This window comes from Schistocerca nitens, chromosome 9 (assembly GCF_023898315.1).
Source record: "Schistocerca nitens isolate TAMUIC-IGC-003100 chromosome 9, iqSchNite1.1, whole genome shotgun sequence".
Taxonomy (NCBI): domain Eukaryota; kingdom Metazoa; phylum Arthropoda; class Insecta; order Orthoptera; family Acrididae; genus Schistocerca; species Schistocerca nitens.
In genome coordinates this window covers 79,742,555-79,754,497 of record NC_064622.1, presented here as the reverse complement: position 1 = coordinate 79,754,497, position 11,943 = coordinate 79,742,555, and positions in this window count along the sequence as shown.

Sequence of the window (11,943 nt, the reverse complement as noted above, 5' to 3'; positions counted from 1 at the left end):
CAGAAGAATTCCTCAAAATGTTTCTCAACAAAGGGATGTGGGTTTCCACTGGAACACCAATCCACCGATGTGATTTACGAGTTTTATTGATACGGTCATGAGTGAAAAATACTTCGTCACTAAACATCATTAACTGGATTACTCTGCAGTTAGCAAGTAGCCAATAACAAAATTCCAGTCATCTATCAGCATCTTCTGAGGATCCTATGTCATCACATGTCGAGCTATTTGTTTTTATTTGTAACACTTGAAAATCAGTTTATCGAACTGCTTGCTCGCAGTAACCGTGTTGCAGCTACCTCCCTGTGTTGCAGTTCCTGCCCACTGACAGCGTGACAAAAGTCATGAGGTACCTCCTAATATCGTCTCGGATCTCCTTTTGCCTGGGGTAGTGCAGAAACTGACGTGACTTGGACTCCACACGTCCGCTTCAGAAATGTTGAGCCGTGCTTCCTCTGTAGCCGCTCATAATTGCGAAAGGGTTGACAGTGCAGGATTTTGTGCACGAGCTAGCCTCTCCATTACGTCCCATAAATTTTCGAAGGGATTGATGTCTGCGATCTACCTGTATTAACGTGTCACAGCAATGCCTGGGCGACGTGGTTACCATCGTCGCTGGCGGCGCAGCGTTCCTGTCTATCGTGCTTTGAAGGCGATAGATATTGATCTTTCTGGACAGTTCAATATACAACAATTAATTGGAGGTCCAAACGTATTTCGTGGACTCCGTTTGAACTTTACATGTGATGTACAAGCCGTGTTTGGAGGTAGTACATGGCTCACACTTGCTGTAGTATGGGGCAACCATTGTGATTATGGTGGCCTTGAAGCTTTTCCAGATGCAAATATTCTTACATGGAAGACATGGAGTATAGCAGAGACAACAGGACTCTTAGCAAAAGTTCCATATGGTACACTTGTTCCCAGTATGCCATTTGTGTTGAGTACTAGAAGGTGGTGGTGGTGGTGGTGGTTAGTGTTTAACGTCCCGTCGACAACGAGGTCATTAGAGACGGAGCGCAAGCTCGGGTGAGGGAAGGATGGGGAAGGAAATCGGCCGTGCCCTTTCAAAGGAACCATCCCGGCATTTGCCTGAAGCGATTTAGGGAAATCACGGAAAACCTAAATCAGGATGGCCGGAGACGGGATTGAACCGTCGTCCTCCCGAATGCGAGTCCAGTGTGCTAACCACTGCGCCACCTCGCTCGGTACTAGAAGGAAGAAGAAACTAAATGCCGATGAGTATCTTTTTATATGGGCTAAAGTTGGTAATGGAAATTGTAAAATAAAGATAAATGGTGACTGTATGTTATATTACAGACAATAAAGTTTGTCCTACCCGATAACCATCCAAATTATTCGCTCGAACTGTCCAGAACGTTCTTTAAACCGATCGCGAACAGCTGTGGCTCGGTGTCGGGGCACGTTGTCATCCAAAAAAGTTCCCTATTTATTTGGGAACATAAAGTTCATGAACGGCTGAAAATGATCTCCAACTTGCAGAACAACACCATTCCCAGTCGTAGGACGTCCATTCCATGTCAACACAGCCCACACCATTATGGAGCCACCAGCTTGGACAGTATCCTGTTGGCAGCTTGGGACCATGGCTTCTTGGAGTTTGTACCACACTCTAGCTCTCACCTGCTGAAATCGGTACGAATTTGACACGGCCAAGGTTTTCCAGTCGTCAGTGGTCCAAACGATGTGGTTACGGCCGGCCGGTGTGGCCATGCGGTTCTACGCGCTACAGTCTGGAACCGCTAGGCCGCTACGGTCGCAGGTTCGAATCCTGCCTCGGGCATGGATGTGTGTGATGTCCTTAGGTTAGTTAGGTTTAAGTAGTTCTAAGTTCTAGCGGACTGATGACCTAAGATGTTGAGTCCCATAGTACTCAGAGCAATTTGAACCATTTGATGTGGTTACGAGCCCAGGAGAGACGCTGCAAGCGACGTCATCCTCTTGGCAAAGGTACTGGCGTCGGTCGTCTGTTGCCATGCTCATTAATGCCACATTTCGCCGAAGTGTCCTAATGGATACGTTCTTACTACGTCCCACATTGATTTCTGAGGTTACTTCATGCAGTTGTCTGTTAGTGCTAACAACTCTACGCAAAAGCCGCTGCTCTCGGTCGTTAAGTGAAGGCAGTCGACCACTGCCTTGTCTTTGGTGAGAGGTGATGCCTGAAATTGGTATTCTCGGCACACTCTTGACACTGTGTATCTCGAAATACTGAATTCCTAACGATTTCTCCAATGCGATGTCTCATGCGTCTAGACGCAACTGCCATTCCGTGTTCAAGTCTGTTAAATCTCGTCGTGCGGCCATAATCGCGTCGGAAATCTTTTCACGCGAATCACCTGAGTACAAAAGACTGCTCCGCCAGTGCACTGGCCTGTTGTACTTGTGCCGGCCGCGGTGGTCTCGCGGTTCTAGGCGCGCAGTCCGGAACCGTGCGACTGCTACGGTCGCAGGTTCGAATCCTGCCTCGGGCATGGATGTGTGTGATGTCCTTAGGTTAGTTAGGTTTAAGTAGTTCTAAGTTCTAGGGGACTGATGACCACAGCAGTTGAGTCCCATAGTGCTCAGAGCCATTTGTTGTACTTGTGCAAGTGATACTACCGCCACCTGCATGTGTGTGTGTTGCTAACCCATGGCTTTTGTCACCTCAGTGTAAAGTCTGATTGTTGCTTAGTAACTGTTAGCAGTCGGTAGGCAGGGCTGTGTCGCTGGAACCACATAGTCGAGATAAGAATATGAGCCGGCCAACACTATTTGGATGAAATTGCTAATCTGTTTCTTTTTTTTTTTTAAGATTATTGGAGCCACATTAATTCATTTGGAAGTTTCAGTGTGAATGGACCGATGTTGTATAGTGACATGGGAACATTAATTAATTGTGCATATTTCACAGGGCTTGCTATGAGTCGTGCTTTAGACAGAAAAAGGTTCTGTTCTTGACCTGATAAACGTTACTGTTCTTCATAATACCCGTCACCATTCACTCCGTGAGATTATCAATCATTGGATTACAGCTGTGTCTTAATTACTGGAGTTGAGAGAGGCAGCAGTATCATTGTAACATAGCACGCACCAGACGCTCGTGTTATAATCTCCTTCTCGAAGGTGTCTGGATCTAATTCGCCGTAATTGGTAACAATAGAGGCTGAGTGTACGTATTGTGAGGTAACGGGCGAGTTGTGGCGCCCTGAAAATATTTTAAGTTCAGAGTTGGCGGCCATTGCTCGGGCCGCTCGGCAAGCCGCAGCTCGTTAGCAACCGCATGATGCCGCACAACAGCCGGACCACGTGGTCTAGCTGACCGCATGGCTGGGAATTCCATGGTGACGCTGTGTCGATGAAGGAGACATGCAGGGAGTGCCAAAGATTTCGGACTTTGTGAAACCTTAATGGCAGACACTTCACAGTTCACATAGAAATTAATAGTACCCAGAGGAATCATGTTATCTCAAAAATAAACATGTCCATTACCATTACTTGCACGACAATTTTGATTGTGTAAACTGATTTTCAATATCTTTATTAGTTTAAATTGTAGTGTCTGACTGTAAATTGTACGAGTAACATCCAGTAACGAATTTTCGAAATCTAAACGATTCATCCGATTTTGCCGATCGACATGTCTTTAGAAAGCTATTAGTGTAAACCTAAATTGGTATAAATTACAGGTATGTAACTTAAATACTACATGAGTTATTGGAGATCAAAGTGGCCGATTACTATCGATCGCGTCAGGCCATAAGTACTCCACAGTTACACCAAAAAACGGTAGCAACATGCTTATAAGCATATTTATTCATCTATGTCTTTGTTTATATCCGATATATACTATTGATGAAGAAATTGGTCAATTATTTACTGTGTTTTAGAAAGCACAGAGACATTAAGCTACTGGCTTACTTCTGTTCTATTCCTTTGATATATGTTTATTTCATTTGTTTACATATTTAATAATGTGTGTTAGAGCATGCTTATGGTATAGCCGTAGGAATATTTATTTAATTTCAAGTTATTTAAATGTAAATCCAGTATTTCATATCTGATTCAATACGTTTCTGAGTGTGATTTGGCTTGAAGACATGGGGGGAGCGCTCTAGCCAATCACAGCGATCATTCCAAAAAGGACATATGTAGTGGCTGTATGGAAGTGAGGGAGGAGCATCGATTTGAGGGTACGGCACAGGACAGGAGAGTGCTGGACGGGAAGGCGCGGCGGACAGTCGCGGGGCCGGCCAGAGTGGCCGAGAGGTTCTAGGCGCTTTAGTCTGGAACCGCGCGACCGCTACGGTCGCAGGTTCGAATACTGCCTCGGGCATGGATGTGTGTTATGTCCTTATGTTCTACACCTACATCTACATTTATACTCCGCGAGCCACCCAACGGTGTGTGGCGGAGGGCAGTTTACGTGCCACTGTCATTACCTCCCTCTCCTGTACCAGTCGCGTATGGTTCGCGGGAAGAACGACTGCCGGAAAGCCTTCGTGCGCCCTCGAATCTCTCTAATTTTGCATTCGGGATCTCCTCGGGAGGTATAAGTAGGGGGAAGCAATATATTCGATACCTCAACCAGAAACGCACCCTCTCGAAACCTGGAGAGCAAGCTACACCGTGATGCAGAGCGCCTCTCTTACAGAGTCTGCCACTTGAGTTCGCTAAACATCTCCGTAACGCTATCACGGTTACCAAATAACCCTGTGACGAAACGCGCCGCTCTTCTTTGGATCGTCTCTATCTCCTCCGTCAACCCGATCTCGTACGGATCCCACACTGTTGAGCAATACTCAAGTATAGGTCGAACGAGTGTTTTGTAAGCCACCTCCTTTGTTGCTGGACTACATTTTCTAAGGACTCTCCCAATGAATCTCAACCTGGCACCCGCCTTACCAACAATTAATTTTATATGATCATTCCACTTCAAATCGTTCCGCACGCATACTCCCAGATATTTTACAGAAGTAACTGCTACCAGTGTTTGTTCCGCTATCATGCAATAAAGGATCCTTCTTTCTATGTATTCGTAATACATTACATTTGTCTATGTTAAGGGTCAGTTGCCACTTCCTGCACCAAGTGCCTATCCGCTGCAGATCTTCCTGCATTTCGCTACAATTTTCTAATGCTGCAACTTCTCTGTATACTACAGCATCATCCGCGAAAAGTCGCATGGAACTTCCGACACTATCTACTAGGTCATTTATATATATTGTGAAAAGCAATGGTCCCATAACACTTCCCTGTGGCACACCAGAGGTTACTTTAATGTCTGTAGACGTCTCTCCATTGAGAACAACATGCTGTGTTCTGTTTGCTAGAAACTCTTCAATCCAGCCACACATCTGGTCTGATATTCCGTAGGCTCTTACTTTGTTTATCAGGCGACAGTGCGGAACTGCATCGAACGACTTCCGGAAGTCAAGGAAAATGGCATCTACCTGGGAGCCTGTATCTAATATTTTCTGGGTCTCATGAACAAATAAAGCGAGTTGGGTCTCACACGAACGCTGTTTCCGGAATCCATGTTGATCCCTACAGAGTAGATACTGGGTTTCCAGAAATTACATGAGACGCGAGCAAAAAACATGTTCTAAAATTCTACAACAGATCGATGTCAGAGATATAGGTCTATATTTTTGCGCATCTGCTCGACGACCCTTCTTGAAGACTGGGACTACCTGTACTCTTTTTCCAATCATTTGGAACCTTCCGTTCCTCTAGAGACTTGCGGTATACGGCTGTTAGAAGGGGGGGACAAGTTCTTTCGCGTACTCTGTGTAGAATCGAATTGGTATCCCGTCAGGTCCAGTGGACTTTCCTCTGTTGAGTGATTTCAGTTGCTTTTCTATTCCTTGGACACTTATTTCGATGTCAGCCATTTTTTTTGTTTGTGCGAGGATTTATAGAAGGACCTGCAGTGCGGTCTTACTCTGTGAAACAGCTTTGGAAAAAGGTGTTTAGTATTTCAGCTTTACGCATGTCATCCTCTGTTTCAATGCCATCATCATCCCAGAGTGTCTGGATACGCTGTTTCGAGCCACTTACTGATTTAACGTTAAGACCAGAACTTCCTAGGATTTTCTGTCAAGTCGGTTAGTTAGGTTTAATTAGTTCTAAGTTCTAGGGGATTGATGACCTCAGCAGTTAAGTCCCATAGTGCTCAGAGCCATTTTTTTGAACAGTCGCGGGAAAGACTTTGGAGCAGTTTGCATGTGGTCGTGAGAGATAGATATATTTCGTAGTGCCGACTTGTGCACTTATGAGATTTCTGTGGCTTCTGCAGTGAAAACGCAGTATGCGTTTAGAAATGAATATCTCGCAAGCTATGTCGTTGATCATAACTAATTACATGCAGTAGGAATCTATTGTTTCCCTGTTATTCAACTTATATTTTATTTAATTGCTGGGCCATTGACACCAATAAGTGGTTTACAGTAATAAAGGGCATTCTTAAAGGTACTTCTGCTATCGTACTTATCATTTAAAGTCGTTAGAATAATACCTGCAGAATTTATTTAATTGCTGTCTTTCATTTTTAAATGTCTATGTTACGTTCAAAATTCGCAATTGCCGAGTGATAGGAATCTTCGTTCATTCGGTTCATGTGTATATTCATCATGTATACTGTAGACCCAGCACTATTTGGCTTGTAATGTGGCAACTACGTATCCCAGCCACTAGACAACTAAACCAGCCAAAAAATTTAATATTTCAATTCTGAGTCTGAGGTTACGTAGTTGAGGCCATCTCATCACATCACATTTTCAATTGGAAAACCCGCAGTATGAGTCCATATTCTTGTACGATACGTGTAGAAATTCTGTGTGTAGTTCTTAATTGGATTAGGTTCTATGAATTGAATAATGTCTTATACATCATCCACCAACTGCTGATTTTTTGCACAGATCAGATATGACTGTTAGGCACTGCAGCAGCAACACGCAGTTTAACGAATACAAGTAAATATTCTGGAATCCGATACTCTCCTGCTAGTAAACAATCTACCGCACTCTCTACAAACACCATCAGCGTTTCAGTTACAAAAACACGTACACAAACACCATACTAACATTCTCAGTGTTTTTAAATAAGTGCAGCATGCTTCAACGCTACAGTGGTAGTGGCCAGCAAATGCAGTCAGTTGAAAAATTCAATTATTATTTAAACTTAAGCGCAACTTCAAAACATGAACTTCGAGACAAAAATGACAATAGACAAATAAACCCATATCAACTGAAGCATCAACATTCTAAATGAAACTTGTATCTGTTATCAGCTTTCTTCTTAACTAATAAAAGCTGGGTACATGTCCTTCCCTCTCCACCTTGGCCCACATGGTCGTGCGGGTTTGGTTTTCTACTTGCCGCAGCTTAACATCAGTTTTCTGCCCCACTCCGGATTGCAAGGATTAACCGAGTTTCTGGCTTCCGTTTGGAAACTGTTTTGTTTCATTTTGTGACCAGCGGAGCGCAACAGGTCATTCAAACTTTAACGAGAAGACACAGGCATACGTCTGCAAGGTAAATATATTTTCCTACATTTCTTTAGCTCAGGACAATTCCTGTATAATTTTAGACTGGGAATGTTTCCTTTAACATACATAAGGTGCCTAAACAAATGCATGAAATGCAGATTGGTTGTTATACATGTTTCTATTTTGAGTAGCACGATCATGCTACAGACTTTCTGAACAATCTGTCACAATGAGAAAGTTTTCTTATTTTTACCTCAGTCTACAGGTCATAAAGTATCGAAATTTGTACATTTCAGATAAAGGTATACAAAACTTTCTCTCAGGATTGAACAGGATGTGGAAATTTTATTCAAATTAGTCTATACTACCACTTTCTGAAATATTTGCTATTGCACCAGAAACAACCAGTTTCGTCAATCAAAGAGAGGTTAGCAGCTTTATATTCTTGAACGGTAAGACATGGAAGATTGTCAGGAATGACGGAGTATTAACCCGGGGAATTTTTAATATGTTGTTCCTCCACCATACAGCGTAATTTGTATTGCGCATCACATGCAGTTTCAGTAACGGAATAGTGAGGCATTTTTGCTCCTATTCCCTAGAGAACTAGTGCATATGTGTTTTCTACTCATTAGGGGTGCGCGCCTACTCACCATCACCGATTTCGTCCAAATTTAAGGTATATCGAGGTATTGGCCAGAAATGAAAGTGGAAGAAATGGAAGCTACAGATGGCCAAGCGTTTAGAAAAAAATAGCAGTTTTGGCGCAGATAGGGTGAGGCATAAGCCGTTTATGTTAGGGCAGTTTCCAGGCAGTAACTGGCGTAGTGGAACGAGTACTAAACGGTAATCCGACGCTTGTGGAACAGAGTCCTTATGCGGATTTTTTTCACTTTTCCCGTTACTTTAACTGTAAATAAACCCAATTATGCTCAGTATGTTGCATTTATTAATATTTTCGTAAACGGCATGAAAATGAAAGGCAAAGCAAAATTTGCGATTCCAAATTAATTTCGGGTAAGGATTACGATACGTGCGCAAGAACTTCGCGTACAAAGTTAGACACTTTTATTATCATTCAGATGGTGATTTACACGTGCTGGGGTAATATTCAACGTAAAAACGTCTTGCCCACGTTATGGACGTCGCATTTTCTACATTTAGACAGTTGTTTTCAAGTCTCTCATCAAAAATAAACTTGTTTTATATTCATGTAAGATTCTCTCTCGTAGTCCAGTTTGATAGTAAACCACATACAACGCATTATTTCGCCAAATATTGGTGAGATCGCTTGTGATATACAGTGAAATACATTTTGATGGTGTCTTCTCAGGCTATGATTTCTTTTTCTCCCTCGACGAGATAAGAGCAGTTTTGAAGCTTTCTGATGAAATCCTTTAGCTGACGATAAAAGTAGACATCGCAGGGTTACACTATCGGTATGTATTTGGGAGTCGTTCTTCATCTTTACAACTCTCGTCGTATTGCTGTGGATTTGTTTCTCGTCCCTGCGAGTCAATTGAAACAACAAATTTGTCCCTCTGCACATAGGGTTCAATCACATCAAATACAATATACTTAGGATTCTTATGTTTATTTGTAATGTAAGTAACGCAAAAATTTTAGACAAAGAAAGGTTTCCCTTTTGGGATTCGATCCAAGGATCTTTCCCGCTGCCCAAGCAGCTCCTTGGAAACGACGCTATTCACTCGACCCCCGCCAAAATGATATTTTTTCCAAACACTTTTCCGTCTGGAGCTTTTACTTCTGTCACTTTCATTCCTAGACAAGACCAGTATATATCACAAATTTGGATGAAATCGGCGATGACGAGTAGACGTGGTGCCCTTGTCAGAAACCATACCAGTATCGGCGATTTCTTTGAAGCGTCTCTACTCATCTAACGAAATAATTGAGTAAGTATTTTGGAGTTCTCGCGTACAACAAATATTCTACTCAAAAACGGGCTATACCTACTGCTCGCCGAAGAGTACATTTTAGCCCCACTCCCAGCCCATGACAACCCGCCCTCTTAGTTCCAACAGCTCCGATTCAAAAACATATTTTTAGATGGGCAACATGTAAATATTCTAAATAAATACAACGATTATGCCGTCCAATAACAAAATTTCGAGCGAAAAGCTTTCTGCAAACAGTACCGAAACCATTAATTGAGAAGAAAGTGATGCAGCGTTGTAGCCAATCCGGAATGTTATTCAGTGTGTCCATTAAGGAGAAATTTGAAAATGGAATTAAAGTTTGGGAGTGAGAGGTTGGACGTTTGGTGATGACGTTGCACTTCTGTCAGAGATAGCGAAGTACTTGGAAGATCAGGTTAGAATGTGATACCCTAAAAGTAGTAAATAAATTTTCCTACTTGGACAACGAGGTAGGAAAATAACTAATGATGACCGAAGCTGAGAGAATATAACTGCAGATATGCAATGGCAAGAAAAGCGTTTCTAAAAGAGATACTTTTCTAAACATTATAAATTGAAAGTGATAGGAAGTCTATTCTGATGGTATTTGGTGGTGTACAGCCTTGCACGGAAGTGAAACTTGGATGATAAGATGCTTAGATAAGAAGAAAATAGAGACGTTTAAAATGTCGTCTTACAGAAGAATGCTAAAAATTAGATGCGTAGACTGGATATCTAAAGAAGAGGTGCTGAACTGAACTGAACTAGGAAGTCAAGAAATGAAAGGCACAACTTGAGTAAAAGAAGGAATCGGTTGATAGGACGCAGTCTGAGGCATCAAGGTTGAGGCGTGCGGGCTCGCATCGTTAATTGATCGGGGACACGATCTTTGGTGGTTCTCGCCTCGAGGACCGGCTTGAGCGGCACGAGAGTGACAGGTGGACTTCGCCGGCCTAACTAGAAGAAGCACTTGTGGGGTGCGAGGCCGGTTTAACTTGGCTGTCCGGAGGCGACAGTAATAGGCCTCTGGGGACACAGACCTCATCCCGCGCAGTTATTGTTTTGAGTTGGCTGTGGTTGCGATGGGACTCTGGAAATTTGACTGTGCTCAGCGTGTGGAGATTTTGAGTTCCACTTCGCCACCGATTGATCAGATATTTTGGTGAGACTTTCTGTGGCTTCAGCGCCTTGTTTTGTTAAGGTCGTAGTGCTGCGACTAGTTTCTCTTTGCCAAAAGGTCTGCTGTTTTTCCTGTTTATGGGGGCTCACTCCGAAAGAACAGAAGTTTACCTTAGTGGAAGCGAGTCCGTTTCATCACAGATGTTAGTCGCAACTGTATGTGAAATGTGTGAAAGTTGCGTGGTCTGTATTACAGAGCTAGTGGAGTTACGTTAATCAAAACTGCCTGTTTAAATTGGTCATATTTCGAGTGGCTTACCGTGGACCTCGTTGAGGTGTGTACTGTGTGTTGTTCTTCCCTTTAAAAACAGTGCAGTCTAATTAAATCAGAGTGCCTTTTCACTGAAATCATTTTAGTTAAGCATTTCCAAAACATTTAGCAGATAAATCAAGTCTGACATCTGAGAGTCTGTTGTTTAGCTATTTGAAATAGTGTTGTTTACGTTAACAAGAGCTCCCCGATTCGTTCCTGTCCTTGCTGCCCTACTGCAAAACATGTTAGAAACCAGAGACTTCTAATTCTCTTCCATTTCAAAATAGTGTTTAGTGACTGCTCCTGCTGCATAATTAGTACGAGTAACTGTCAGCAAATTAATTTTGTTGGCACGTAAGTCGTATTGGTTTTCTCATCCCTTTAATCAGAGTGCTACCAGTTCTTACGTGCTTTGTTGTTTATTCCCATATTCACTGATTGGCCAGATGTTTTTTATTCCTCTATGTTTGGCTCTTAAAAGGTAATAGAATGAAATATGTGCCACCGTTTGTAAAGCTGTGCAATGCTACTAGTTTTCTAAGGTTAGTTCTTAGTCTGTCGTAGTTCACGTTGTACGGGACATGTCCTGTACACCGGCACAACAGCGGGTGAAGAAACCACTCTCCCCACCTTGTCCGTCGGGTTGTCCCACCTGTCGCGGGGCTGAATTGTACCTGTATAACTTCTTCTGGTTCTGAACTTGCGTCACCAACGGACTTGACGCATTGCTTTTGATGCTAGTGTTGACTGTAGCAAATTTTCTCAAATCATCTAACACATTATTTTTAAAAGCCAACTGAAAAATTTTGTAAGTGTCAGGTTTTTGATTACTAATAAGCAGATTGACATTTCAGATACCTGTTGATATTTGACAAATTGCTTAATTTCTTAATCGCTTAAAAGATCTGTTGCAGACATCAATTTCTATTCCCAGTTTCTCGTTAATATTCGACAAGTTAATTTCTTTGTTGTTTTCCTTTTACGCTATTTTACTGAAGACGTAATTTTATTGGCTTTCATTTAAATAAAAGATTATGCATGTTTTCAGTTACCGGTAACCTGCGTGTTAAGCTGCTTTAGGGTAACAAACATCCAGTTAAAAA